Genomic DNA, 14828 nt, shown 5'->3' with positions numbered 1-14828 from the left:
AGTGGTGTGCTCTAGTGTCGGGCTGTTTATTACTGTGGCCCATAGGTTCACTATTATAGTCAGAACAGAGTTCAGATCTACCTGCGTTTTTAGAGGAGGAAACCAAGGCCAAATGACCGCACGCACTCAGATATCTGAGTTTAGGGGTGGGATAAGCTGGATCCAGGTCTTCCTGTGCCCTTTTCCTTCTATTTTTGAGGATGTTTCTATTGCCAAATTCATCTGCTGTCAGGGGATGAGTAACAGCAGAGTAGCTAAGGTTTTTCACGAGTTAGTTTAAGCAGAAGTGTATACTAAAACAGTGCAAAAGTATGGCTATGCTGCATCTGTCCCTGATTTGGTTTGGAAAACCTGAGGGAGGCAGTGTTCTGGGCCCTGAGCAATTGCCTGCATGGTGACTGGGTGGTGGTTATGGGGCAGCCTCGCTGAGTGTGGCCTGCATTAGGACCTGAATTGTCCACGTGAGGCGTGGACAGTGCTCACAGTTACCAGACACGTCACTCTTTAGGGTTGTACCAGCAGCACCTGAATTGGCTCAGCATTAGTAGAGGTGGTGTTTCCCTGAAGCACTGAGCTTTATTTTAGAATAACTTAAATCTTTATTTGGTGCAGTTTAATAGTTTATAAGCTCTCTAATCTGTGTTTTTTCAGAGGGGCGAACCTTTTTTGAAAATCTAAGTTTTGCTTTCACTTCAAATTCTTAGTTGAGAAAACTCAGAGGCCACACAGAACTATTCAGACTGTTACGTTAGTATTTTCCCCATGACCTCATCAGTAATAGTCACCACATTTGGTAGATGCTAATTCTCTGAATCAAATTCTGCTCTAAATGTGTGTGGATTGGGGAAGCTTGTGTTTTTCACTGTGAAATGCAATGGTGCCTGGATAGGAGGTGCCTAGAAGCCAAGTTTAAGTAATAATAATGACTTCTTGTTGGCTCTGATGCTTCATTTTAGTATTTGTAACATAACAGGAAACACATAACATTTCATTCTTGAATATTTTTAAAAGCGTAACTTCAAATGTGTAGGTTGAACAAGGCAGCAGGGGTCTGTGTTCCTCTGACCATTTGTTCATACCCACCATTGAATGTAATGATACTCATGATCATCTGTCTTTGAATTTTGAAAATAATCTAATCTCAGTGAACTTAAACTGGACTTCTGGGCAACTTAATTGTTTACATTTTATACTTTTTTCTTGTTTCTATGTATGATATTGTTAAATTGTGGTCTTTACTCCTACACTGATAAAAATTCAAAAAGGTAAGTTTAACTGGTTTTCTGTCCTAAGGCCTTATTGGATGGACTCTGCTCTCAGACATCGTTCAGGCTTAGCGGGATCACAGCATAAGAGGAGCAAAGCTGTCTATGAAACAGTGCTTCAGGAAATATAGATGATTGGCCATCTTTAAAAATAACATTTGTTTGTTGCAACATGCAACTTCAGTTATTCAGAGTCCTAATTCAATTTCTCATTCCTGGTCTTGGGCTGGTCAGTGACATGAGCAGAATAGAAATTAAATTGAGACCAAAATGGATTCAAGAGGACAATTATTTAGAAGGACCTCTAAAATGATAAAGTATCTAGAAGGAAAGTTAGTGGGAACTGCACTGTGCTTACTTTCAATCCCAGAGTTTATTGCGAGAGTTCAGAGATTTTGGACCCTATGATTTTGGCAGAAAGATAATCTCCACCTTAAGCAGGCATGACTTACACCTTTGAGCTCATTTAAGGTACATTTAAATAAAAAAGAATTTCTGTGTAGCAAGTTCCATGGCATTAGCTTTGCTCCTTCAGAATTTTTTCTGGCTCCCCTCCTCACCTGCATATACAGCTGTTCATCTCACCCACACGTGGAACGGTGATGTCGGCAGTGGAGAACATGAGGCCAGTGTGTGGTTTTTCACTTGTGATCTAGACGTAGGTGGAATTTGATCTGAAATGCTCGCAGTTCCTCTTCCTTCGAATACGGCATATCTGAAAATGTAAGAAAAACAGACATTGCCTTTGTGTTCATTAGTCTTAACAGGTAAAATCTCAGGCCATGTGCACTAACACCTTTGATGGGAGAAACGGCCTTTGCGGGGTATGTGCTTGTTTTCTTTTTAGTGCTTTTGTTTTAAGAGGCTGTGCTAGTCCTCCTGCTCTCACCCTCACCCCCCCATGCCGTTTTCCTTGTAGTTTCGTTTTTGAAGATCTTCCCTGACTGAAGTGCTTATGAAAATGACATCATTGCATTTAATGATGTAGCGCCTTTACCATCGGCATAGATGAAGGACTCCAGTAGTCTTCCTGGCTGTTCTCCTTTCTGATGTTAAAATAAAGTTAGATTATCTTCTTTGCTCTCTTTCTTAAGCAACACTTTGCAGGTACTCCCCCTTGAAAGCCAGAAAGTTATTTTCAAAAGTACTAGTATATACCTCCAGGGCATCTCACTTGTAGGCATACATAAAAATAAATGCCTTTTTTAAAAGATCTGTGACTACTGTGAAGTGAATCTAAAATATGTGTGAAAGGCCTGGAGTGTCCCCAAATAGTTTAGCAGAAGCAGAGTCCAATGTCAAGTCATTTAAAAATGGCCCAAGGAATTGTACAAAGTGAACCGAAGGAGGACTGATTTTAGATAAGAAATGCTACGTAGAAACGAAACAACAGATGCCTTGCACACCTCCTGGGCTTAAGTTATAAAAGAATACAAGTCTGAAAGAGGGGAAGGATTTATGTGGGTGGATTCTGCACATTCCTTTTTCTAAAGTTTATTAAGTCCCCATGTAACAGAAGTGTAACATTTAATGCCTTTGGGCAACCTCATTGGTGATCTCTTCTCAGGGGTGAAGAGACCAGGGAGCCAGTGCTGAGTTGTACAGAGAATAAAGATGGGCACCTCTTTTTAACATTTGTGTAATTCTATTCATTACCTGGAACCATGGAAAGCACAAAACTAAACTAATTTGACTGCCTGCCCAGCACCCTAGTGGCAGTAGCATTGGGAGCAAGGTGGGCTCGCCATGCCCAGGAGGGGTGTGTGTGTTGTACGTGCATGCAAGCACGTACATGTATGTAAATGTATGTGTGCTGAAGTCACATAGTGACTGTCTTATGTCCGGAGGCCTACAGCAGGGGGCCCAGCAGAATTGGGTAAGGTAGAGGGGAGCTGTCCCATTTATATATTTTTTTCATGGTAAATTGAAATTTATGACTGGGAATGGTGGAATGGGTTAATGTGTATAATTAAACTATACAGAGTGGCCAGTGAATCTGAAAATACATTAATTGTATTGGAATGTTATATCAACAAACTATTTATTGTATATGTCTCTGTTCCCAGGCCTTATGGCCACCTGTATATTTAAATATTTCAAATGCTTATTAATAGCCAGAGCTATTAATGGAGAACATTGACTGGAGTTTTATCTCAGTCTTGTTGATTTCTTGGGTGTAAGTCTGGGTCAGGAATGAAATTGCCAAAACATGGAGGACAGCAAGGAAACGGTCCGGGTCTGAGCTTGAAATATCAAGTCAGCAGTCGTTTCCCTGTGGTTGAACTTAATAAAGTAATTTTGTATTTAATTTTAACAGTTGTATTATATTGAAAAATGCCTTCGCATAAATGGTGCTAGAGTATGGTACCCCTCCCTTTCAGGTTCACTCTGATTACTTCTGAGTATTTAGATATTGGAACAAAGAGCCAAAATGAATGTATTTAATGAGTTATCTGCTCTTTTCCATTGCTTTTATAGAAATGTCTTGGTATTGTCACCTGCCCTGGTATTTCTCCTGCTGCAGGCGGGGCTGGGAAGGGGGAGAGAGCAGCAGGAACACGAGGTGTGAACCTGGCCCTGCTCATCTTGGCTTGTTTAGCCAAGTCTCTGTTTACACTGTAAAATGTCAACATTTGTCAAAAAATTCTCCTGCTCTGAAAAACATGCCCCAGGCTCTGGTCAGGTCGGGGCCTCGCCTCCCACCTGCCTCTGCAGCAGGACACCTGGCTCAGGGCATAAGAGTTTCCTTTGTGACTTGTTGAGTCTCATCTTCACAGTCAAAAAATAAACAGAAAATAAAAACTCAGAAGCCTGGCTGTGTTGCTGTGGTTCAGTGCCTGCCTTTGAGGACTTCGGGAGATTGGGGTCCAATGCTTTAACTTTCCAGTACCCCCAAGACAGGCCTGCGGTGCCCAGTGACTTTAACAGCGTGAACCCATAGGACGTGCTTACCCCAGATTAGGTGCCTGGTTCTGGACTTGGGTTTGGGTTCAGTAGCAGTCCCATCATCCACTATTAGGGTGAGCTGGGGCCAGTCACACAGCCTTGGGTGGGGGTAAAGTGAGGTGCAACACTTGAGAGACTTCAAGGAAGGTCCCCTAGGCCTGCAAGGGAGGGCAACAGCTATAATCCAGACCTAGCTTTCCTGGGTGTTTGACAAGGAGAGGCCTGCTGTCTGTGCAATCTTCAGAGGTGTTCAAAACTATTCAGACCGATAGAAATGCACCCAGAAGTGTGATGGCAAGAACTGTGCATTGCCTGTCAACCAGAAGTGAATGATGTGAAATGGGGGAAGACTAGACTTTCAAAGGTATTCTTGAGAATAGAGAATGAAGGATGAGCCAGCAGAGACCTGCCTGCCTGTTTGTGGAAGAACTGTTTCCTGCCCCCTGTACAGCCCCAGAGAGGCAGAACAGAATTGGCCCTTGGGTGGAAAAGCTCTGGGTGACATTCAACCCCCCAATTCCCTACAGCTCCATGACCCCGCAACCCCGGCCTCCACCCTCAAGGATGGCTGTGAGGTTTGATGACAGTGGTCTGCTACTTTACATTCACTGGGACAATTTAGACTACTTCTTACAGCAGCGGTTCTCAACCTGTGGGTCACGACCATCGGAAAACACATATAATTACATATTGTTTTTGTGATTAATCACTATGCTTTAATTATGTTCAATTTGTAACAATGAAAATACATCCTGCATATCAGATATTTACATTACGATTCATAACAGTAGCAAAATTACAGTTATGAAGTAGCAATGAAAATCATTTTATGGTTGGGGGTCACCACAACATGAGGAACTGTATTAAAGGGTCGCGGCATTAGGAAGGTTGAGAAACACTGTCTTACAGCCTAAAACAGTGCTTTCTAAATATTCCTGTAGTGCCATCTCCCCAAGTCAGGAACTAGAATGCAGTTTAGGGCAGATGAAATGCTCTCATGATGTGCTGTGTTGTTTATTTAGGAACTGGCCCTCCTCCAAATGTCAGTATGCTGAGAAAGTAAAAAGCACCTGTACGACATGATCACATCCTAACTGTGCTAGATGGTGAGGAATTGTGATGTACTAAAATTTTTTTAAATATCTGTAAGGGCCTGGCCACTATGCTCAATTAATATTTGACAAAGGAGGCAGGAGCATACATTGGAGCAGAAACATTCACTTCAATAAATGGTGTTGGGAAAATTGGACAGGTACATGAAATTAGCCCACCAACTTACCCCACACACAAGAATAAACTCAAAGTGGATAAAAAACTTAAATGTAAGGCATGAAACCATAAACATCTTAGAAGGAAACAGGTAGTAAAATCTCAGACATCTTACACAGCAATATATTTAAGGATACATCTGGGCAAAGGAAACTAAGGAGAGAATAAACAAATGGGACTATATCAAAATAAAAAGCTGCTGCACAACAAAAGAAACTACCATCAAAATGAAAAGGAAACCCACAGAATGGGAGAACATATTTGCCAATAATACATCTGATAAGGGGTTAATATCCAAAATATAAAAAGTACTCATACAACTCAACAAAAAGAAGACAATTCAATTTAAAAAATGGGCAGATGACCTGAATAGAGATTTCTCTAAAGAGGGCATACAAATAGCCAAGAGACACATGAAAACATGCTCAAAATCACTAATCAGCAGAGAAATGCAAATTAAAACCACAATGACATATCACCTCACACCTGTCAGAATGGCTACTATGAAAAAATCAACAAACAACAAGTGCTGGCAAGGATGTGGAGAAAAAGGAACACTAGTTCACTACTGATGAGAACACAGATTGGTACAGCCACTGTGGAAAACAGTATGGAGTTTCCTCAAAAAATTAAAAATAGAACTTCCGTTTGACCCAGCGGTCCCACTTCTGGGAATATATCCTAAAAGCCCCGGAACACCAGTCAGAAAGAATATATGCACCCCTGTTTCAAAGCAGCATTATTTACAATAGCTAATATTTTGAAACAGCCCAAGTGCCCATCAGTAAATGAGTAAAAAAGCTGTGGGCCATTTACACTATGGAATACTGTGTAACTGTAAAAAAGAGGGATCTCTTACCCTTTGGGACAGCGTGGATGGACCTGGAAAATACACTAAGTGAAATAAGACAAACTGAGAAAGACAAATATCACATGATCTCACTTATTTGCGGAATCTAATGAACAAAATGAGTTGACCAACAAAATAAGACCCGAAGCAGGGAGTCATGGAACAGACTGACATACCTTGATGGGTTGGGGGACGAGAAGAGATAAACCAAAGAACTTATCTATATATAAAAGCCAAGCGACCAGAATGACGGAACAACCGGAACGACCAGTCGCTATGACGCGCACTGCGATGGCCAACTGACCTGATTGGGGCCCCGATTGGCCCCACCCCCACCCCAATCTGGTGTGGCTGGCCAGCCAACCTCCTGCGTCCCCTCCTCCCTGTCAGCCCGGCCCCAATTGGCCCCCATCCCAAGGGGCGGCTGGACCCCACCCATGCATGAATTTGTGCACCAGGCCTCTAGTATACTTATAGCATAGTCCATAGATATGGGCAGTAGGGTAATGAAGACCTGGGGGATAGGTAGGGACTGGCAGGAGGGGGGGATGGTAGGGAAATGGGAGATATCTGTAATACTATCAGCAATGAAAACACATTACAAAATAAAATAAAAACGAGAGAGTTGGAGAGAAGGTCACAGGAGGGAGGGCTGATGTGCAGGTGACCTAGGGTCAGAGCATGTTCAGGTGAGGAAGGTGTGAATGCCTTCATTCATTCACCAAAGAGTGCCTGGTCAGGGCAGCTCAGTTCCAAATCCAGAGGCAAGGATGAACTGGCCCAGCCCTGCCCTTCCTGTCCCTCCAGGCCCTTTCTTACCCTCCCCACCTTTGAGAGCCCATGTGCCTCTGTACAAATGAGCTGAACTGGCATGACTCCAGGGATAGAATCACAAAGCAACTTTATTTTTGTCTCCTACAGCTCAAGTAGGAGAACACCTAGCCTGCTCATACTTGGATAATAAAGAGGCCTTATCATCATTTCAAATTGCCAAATGTTATTCCAGTTGTAAAATTGGAGTAACCCATCTGGTATAGGAGTCAAAGCCGTGACTAATTGTGAACTCCCTGTCTGGCCCTGCGGAGCTGGGGAAGAGGAGGCAGGGCAGGGGGGCAGAGGAGCAAAGACCTTACTCAGTGGCTGCTGTCCTGAGCCAGCCTCACTGCCTGGGCCTGGCCAGTTCTCATGCTCCAGTTCTTGCCTGGGGTTCTCTCTGGGATCTTTGGAGACCCCTTCATGCCCAGCTCAGGGCCTGAGACGCCCCAGGTCAGCTTGTTGATCAGTGTGGCCCAGGTCTGGTTCGTGGGTAAGACTAGCACCCTGTGCCATGTCAGACTTGGTGCGGGCCAGCCCGCCCAGAGCCCCTTTCCTGCGGCCCTGTTCTGTCAGATCTGACAGGGCACCTAGACACTGAGTCCCACCACGGTAGGGCCCATTGCAAGCTCCCCGTGTATCCCCTGAAAAGCCCTCTCTCTAGGCTTAAGGTATCGGGGACTTTCCCACACATGTGCATACACCCCTGAGGAGGAGAAACCATCTCTCCAGATTCTCTTTCTAAATGTCTCCTCTTTTAGGCCCTCATGGTGAATGAAGAAAGAGTCAAGGAGAAGATTTGGAATAGGGCCAGGGGTTCAGGTGCCCGAGCAGGAGGCTGGGTGCCAGCAGGAGTCCCCACTGTGTGTTGCTCCTTCTCTTTGGGGGTTGGCACCCTCCTGTTCCCTGGCTGGCCTCTCATTTACTACACATGGCCCTGGCTCAGCCCGGTGCTCACCCATGTTCCTGCAGGGCCATTCTGGCAGCAACCCAGCGCCTAGAGTGAGAGGAAGGGCCGGCCTGTAAGGGCAGGCGATGGGGTGGGGTGCAGGTGGTCAGACGGCTGGGAATGGTTGTACAGGTTGTGCACTGCAAAGTTCCAGGAGGGGTCATTTCCATCCTGGGCCAGCGGCCATGAGCCTGGAGAAGGCTCCTGCAGCATCCAGGCCCTCGGTGTCCTTGAGCACCTGGTCTGAAGAGGACAGAGGGAGGGATGGAGTGAGAGACAGAGGAGGAAGGGCTGAAGGCAGTGACTTGACAGCAGGAGGGCGGGGGGAGCAGGTTTCTGGGTGGTGATGAGGTCATTCACCTCTTCAGTAGAAAGCATGGGAGGGGCTGAAGGCCAAGGCCTCTCCTGGCCCCTCTGAGATGTTGGGAGGTGGCTGGAACCAGCTGGGGCAAGCAGCCCTGAGGGAGGATCATTGTGAATTTGGAATCGGAACAGGCCCAGATTAGGTCACCTGGGAACATGCAGAACTAGATTCCCAGCTAAGGAGGGAGCAAGCCCGGGGCCTGGGAGCCATTTTATTCTTTTACAAAGAAGGTGGAATTAAACAACGTTTAGAACAGTTGTGGGTGAGGAAGGTGCTGAAATCTGAACAGTGGTGGCATGTGGGGGACGGCAGAGCAGAGCTAAGTAAGGGTGTGGAGTTGCCAGGCATGGGGGAGAAGTCGCTCTTTGAGCCAGTTGTGCACGAACTTGTGAGCTTCTGTCCCACCAGGGTGAGAATCAGGGTCAGGTTTAGGATTTAGTGTTAGGGTTAAGGTTAGGGCTCGAGTTTGGGTTTAGGGTTAGGGTTAGGATTTAGGGTTAGGATTTAGTGTTAGGGTTAGGATTAGGGTTAGGATTTAGGGTTAGGGTTAGGGTTAGGATTTAGGGTTAGGGTTAGGATTTAGTGTTAGGGTTAGGATTTAGGGTTAGGGTTAGGGTTAGGATTTAGGGTTAGGGTTAGGATTTAGGGTTAGGGTTAGGATTTAGGGTTAGGGTTAGGATTTAGGGTTAGGTCACAGGGGTGGGCAAACTTTTTGACTCGAGGGCCACAATGGGTTCTTAAACTGGACCGGAGGGCCGGAACAAAAGCATGGATGGAATGTTTGTGTGAACTAATATAAATTCAAAGTAAACATCATTACATAAAAGGGTACAGTCTTTTTTTTTTTTTAGTTTTATTCATTTCAAACGGGCTGGATCCGGCTCGCGGGCCGTAGTTTGCCCACGGCTGGGTTAGGATTAGGGTTAGGATTTAGGGTTAGGGTCACGGTTAGGATTGCTTCTTTCTTGGAGCTGACCCAGCCAGTGTGCCTCAGCCACTTTCCCTCAGAGTATGAATGTGATGGAAGAACCTGGGCGTGTAGTGTAATGTAGAGGTGAATGGTAATTATTGTATTTGTTCATTCCTTATTGGTCTTTCGATTCAAAGCACTCGGGAGCACCCGAGGTGAGCCAGTCCGACTAGAGAGGATGCAGAGGAGGGATGAGAGTTACTCCGAGGGAAAACAGATGGGGGTCAGTGGGTGGGTGTGGGAGGGTCATGGAGTAGATTTCTCGGTGGATGATAAAGTGATTCACCTGGCTGTCAGGTGGGAGCGTGGGAGGAGAGCAGATTTGCCCTCGTGGTACTGCTGTGGGGAAAATTCATGATTTGATGCCAGCACAGCTCCCCAGCGTGACATTACAGCAGGGCAGGAAGACACGCCATCTCCCAAGTGCCATGGGGGGAATGAAAGATGACTTCTTAAGCCTTAAAAACCATGGCAGTGTTAAAGCATTAGTGGCAGAAAAGAGAAGTGGGGTAGAGGTAGGGCTGAGACCTGGGATTTTAACACAAAGCCATGTAATGAAGCAGCTCAGGGGAAAACAGGCCATCCCAAGCAAGTCAGTGAAATGCCTACACCCTTGTTGATTACAGGCGTCTTAAAACACTTTCTCCATGTCACCTCCCGTGAAGTTCACAAAAAATGAGGGCCGAGATTCTTTGAGGTTAAGACATTACATTTAAAAAAAGAGGCATGTCTTTCCCCTAAAGCAGTGGTCGGCAAGCTCATTAGTCAACAGAGCCAAATATCTACAGTACAACAATTGAAATTTCTTTTGAGAGCCAAATTTTTTAAACTTAAACTATATAGGTAGGTACATTGTTATTAACTTAATTAGGGTACTCCTAAGGCTTAGGAAGAGCCACACTCAAGGGACCAAAGACCTGCATGTAATGTGCAGCCAAGGTTGAGAACCACTGCCCTAAAGATTGGACAGTCTCTTAGATGTGGACCGTCTCTTAGATATGGGCAGGAGGGGATTTTGGGTTCTGTTCCTCTGGCTTTCCTAGAACCCCTCTAAGTCTGGCATCCCTTTTTAGAAGGGTAGAGAAGTTGGGCTTCAGAGAAATACTTTCAGTATTACTGTAGTTATGGGAAGTACAAATTTATTTTAATACAAAGTAAAGCTTAAAGAAATAGGTCATATTTAAATACTAAGGCATTTAGAGAACTATCCCAGTGGTTAGAGGTTTTAGCTACCAAGGCAAAGGGCGAAATTTTAATATCTCCAGTATGTTTGACAAAAAAAAGGAAATTGCAGTCAGCTGCCATGCAATCTGGGTGTGTAAACAGACCCATGGTTAGAATAAGAAAACCAAGAAGCTGAAAGCAATCGCAATTGTATGCCAACTGTTGAAACTTTACTTAAACTAAAATTAGAGTATGAAAGCTACTTGACAATATATGAACACAAATCCCCCAAATAATTTTTAAAAAGCAAAGCAGGTAGAAATTCTCATAACAATGCAAAAACTTACATCTGTTAAGTACATATACAGCATTTGTTTAAATGCAAAGTATATTTTATATTGATCTCTGCAGTCGATTTTAATCAAAGGCTGCACAACTATTTTAACGTAATTGGTTTCAACAGTTTAAGTTAAATCCACAGTTTTGCTGCGAAACTGAAAAGCCCGTGAATTGACCACCAAGCGCATGTGGAATGACTCCCACTAGACTTAATTGTATTTTTTAAAAAACCTGGATCACTGCTGATGATCACATCTGAAATGAAGAATGAGGTAATTTTATTTTTCCATTGCAGGGTCCCATGCCGTGTTCTAAATCCTAGATCATACATAGGAAGGAGCCCAGGAAGGGGCCTTAGCAGGAATGGCCCAGGCCTCTCCTTGGACAGGTGACCACGGTGAGGCCGGAGAGGTGTGAGTGAGGCAGATGGTCATGCTACAAACCCACGGCCCAGCACGGAAGCTTCCTTAGATGAACAGGTGTGGACTGAACAGACTCCTGGGTGGCTCTGTCAAGATTTCTGAGCTCTACACCAGCTCCCTGGTCACGCCAGCTTTTGACCTTTACCTTCTCAATACATCGCTAAGCAAGCCAAATATATCAGAGACCCAAGGGGCTGTGTATCTGCCCCACAAACCTTGTGGACGTAGCACCCCACGGAAGGGGCTGCTTCGGGGTGACTGGTCCACCCTTCAGGTGTTGAGTGATTGGCATGGGTGTGTACCCTATACTCCTCTGTTAGACTGAAACTGTGGGTCCCCCATGTTCACAGCTCCACGCTTCAGGGAGCCAGAGGCCAGCTGGCTGTAATGTTCCCAACTCCAAAGGCACCATTTCCTGTCCCTGGTTCATAGTTGGAGAACATCTGCTAAATCTTAGAGTAACGACCAATTTCCACAGGCCACTGGATTTCCACCAGACCCGACAGGCAACGGTACACGTGTTTTTTGGCTGGTCTGCCTCCACCTCCCCCTTCTTTAACCTGAGACCACGTTTACTTCTGGAGAGAGAAAGGGCTCCTAGCTCTTGTGTGCTTTTGTTTCACACAGACCATAGAAGCCAATGTCAAGTTCTGATAGCAAAGTGCACTTGGAGTTGCCTAACTTAACAAGAGGTGCCCTGTAAGAACCTGCCGCATCTATTGGGGGGGGCGGGGGGGCGGGGGGCTGGCTGCTGTCTTACCAGTGTGTATGTCGTAGGCAGTCTGTTAGAGACCCTGGCTGATCACAAACGAAGCCGAGAAAAACACTCTTTTGGAACCACTTGGACTTGGCAACAGTAATGAAAGAAAAACAAACTTAGGAGGCCTACCTTAGCAGAGGCGGCAACAGCTAATAGTTCTACCCTCCCCTCTGGAGAGGCCACTGAAGCAAACTTCAAACAAGATCTCACCATCCCTCGTCCTTAATTTTCCCTTTGAGACTGGACAGTAAACTACATAACTTGTCACTTTTTCCTGACTCCGAAGTGGGTTATTTTGATTCCATAATACAATTTCTCTCTTTAGAACATTCGTGTGTTTCATTTCAGATGCACCGCCTGCGCCAGGGCGGGGCAGCCGGGCTGTCGCGCATGTGGTCTCAGATTTTCTCTACCTCCTGTTTCACGTGTGGTTAGGTCAGCTGATGAATCACGTGGTGTTTTGCTGCTGAAAATGACAGAAATAGAGACACCCACACGGAGGGCATCTCGCATGTTTACCAAACACGTCGCTCAGAAACATGCTTTTTGATGAAAGAGCTGTGTGTGAGCGTGGCCGTCTGCAGGAGGCAGGCAGGGCGGCTGGTTTGCCTCAACACTTACAAATCGCCATGTCGTGGAAAGCCCTGCCCATCGCAACTTTGGTTACCCCTCCCCCGCAAACACACACACAACCGAAAAGGGCAGGACTTGGAAGGTAGAAGACCCCTTCCCTGGCCTGTGCCTCACTTTGGAGACTTCATCTAAGTTAGAGGCCCGTCACCTGCAAAGTGAGAGGCGGGACACTGGCCCGCTGGGGCACAGGCTGCCCTGGGCCCTGGTCTGCTCAGAGAGTTGCTGGAGTCGTCTTCTTAAACACAAGAAAATATTTCTCAAGGTCATGTCCTTTAATTACTACAGTATAAATACTTTCTATTTTGCAACACAGGTTCTTATTCTCCCATTTCAGCTTGAAGTAAAAGTAAAAAAATCCACTTACCCATGAGACGAGACCCCACCAAACGACTGGTTAGGAGGGGAGGGAGCCGTTGGTTCTTTTCACTTCTTACTCTAAGATCTCAGTGACTAACTGCTCTGATATGTGGGGATGGAATGACTCGCCCCACCCCGAGAGATCCGGAAAAGGCCGCTTGTGAGGACCACAGAGCGGGCCCTGGTTGGGAAGCACCCTGGGGGCCAGAGAACCACCAGGGACCCGCCTCCTCCTCGTGCGCCTCCGGCCCCGCCCTTCCCACCACTCTTTATTGGGAGACTGGAGGAGTGAAATGGTGCATCGACATGAGCGAAACTTTACTTGTCCCCTCCAATATCGCCTAACCCAGTGGTTCTCAACCTTGGCTGCACATTAGAATCACCTGGGAATCTTTTTAAAATCCTGATTTCTGGGCCTCATCCTCCGGAAATTCTGTTCCTTTGTGACGGGGTGGGGCCACAACATTAGTAACAAAGGAACAGAATTTCTGGAGGATGAGGCCCAGAAATCAGGATTTTAAAAAGATTCCCAGGTGATTCTAATGTGCAGTCAAGGTTGAGAACCACTGGCCTGCAAACTCATTAGTTAACAGAGCCAAATATCAACAGAACAACGATTGAAATTTCTTTTGAGAGCCAAATTTTTAAGCTTAAACTATATAGGTAGGTACATTGTTATTAACTTAATTAGGGTACTCCTAAGGCTGAGGAAGAGCCACACTCAAGGGGCCAAAGAACTGCATGTGGCTCGCGAGCCGCAGTTTGCCGACCACTGGCCTAACCCAAAGCTAAAAGTCTCAAAGTCAAATCACCTGCTGATGCTAAAACAACACAAAACAAAACACAGAACGGGGGGTGGGGGGGTGAGGGGGGGAGGGGAAGACGATCTTTGGCACAAGATAAGCCCAACGCAGGCAGCAAGGGGGTGCACCTGACTTTCACCCAATGATCTAAACCAGGGGTCCTCAAACTACGGCCCGTGGGCCACCTGCAAATACAAATATTGTATTTGTTCCCGTTTTGTTTTTTTACTTCAAAATAAGATATGTGCAGTGTGCATAGGAATTTGTTCATAGTTTTTTTTAAACTATAGTCCGGCCCTCCAACGGTCTGAGGGACAGTGAACTGGCCTCCTGTTTAAAAAGTTTGAGGACCCCTGAATTGTAAACCAGCGGCTTTCTGTGCCCAAATTACAGAATCCCAAACAGGTGAGAGGTTCCTGCCAACGTTCAAACCTCTCAACACGCCCTGAGCCACGTGGCCAGTGGGCCCATCCTATTGAGACCGTCCTGGAGCAAGCCTTGCCTGGTTCTGCCTGCTCAGTTCCTGGGTGTCTCACCGATGCCCAGGGCCACCGAGATCCCGCTATTGGGGGCAGAGCGCACACAGCCCCTCAAAAGAGCAGGGAGGCCGCGGAGGAGTTGCTCTGCCCTGGGCTTGTGCAGAGAAAACCCTCCTCCAGAAACACTGCTTTGAGCTGCCCGAACTCACCTGTCAGCACTTAAATTAAAAATGCCTTGATGCCCCTGTAGTTCTAGGTTCCCTTTGTCTACAAGCAGTCACTCAGCACGGGAGAACGTCACACCGGGTCTGTTCATGGTCCTTTGACACGAGACCCTCACAGCGCCACTAAATCTATCAGCGGAGCAACGTGCAATAAAAAAACAAACAGAAAACCTGTGTTGTCCTGGCCGGTATGGCTCGGTGGTTGGGGCATTGTCCCATGT

The sequence above is a fragment of the Myotis lucifugus genome, unplaced genomic scaffold (assembly GCF_000147115.1).
Source record: "Myotis lucifugus unplaced genomic scaffold, Myoluc2.0 scaffold_0, whole genome shotgun sequence".
NCBI classification, from domain to species: domain Eukaryota; kingdom Metazoa; phylum Chordata; class Mammalia; order Chiroptera; family Vespertilionidae; genus Myotis; species Myotis lucifugus.
Note: the sequence above shows the minus strand (reverse complement) of the source record.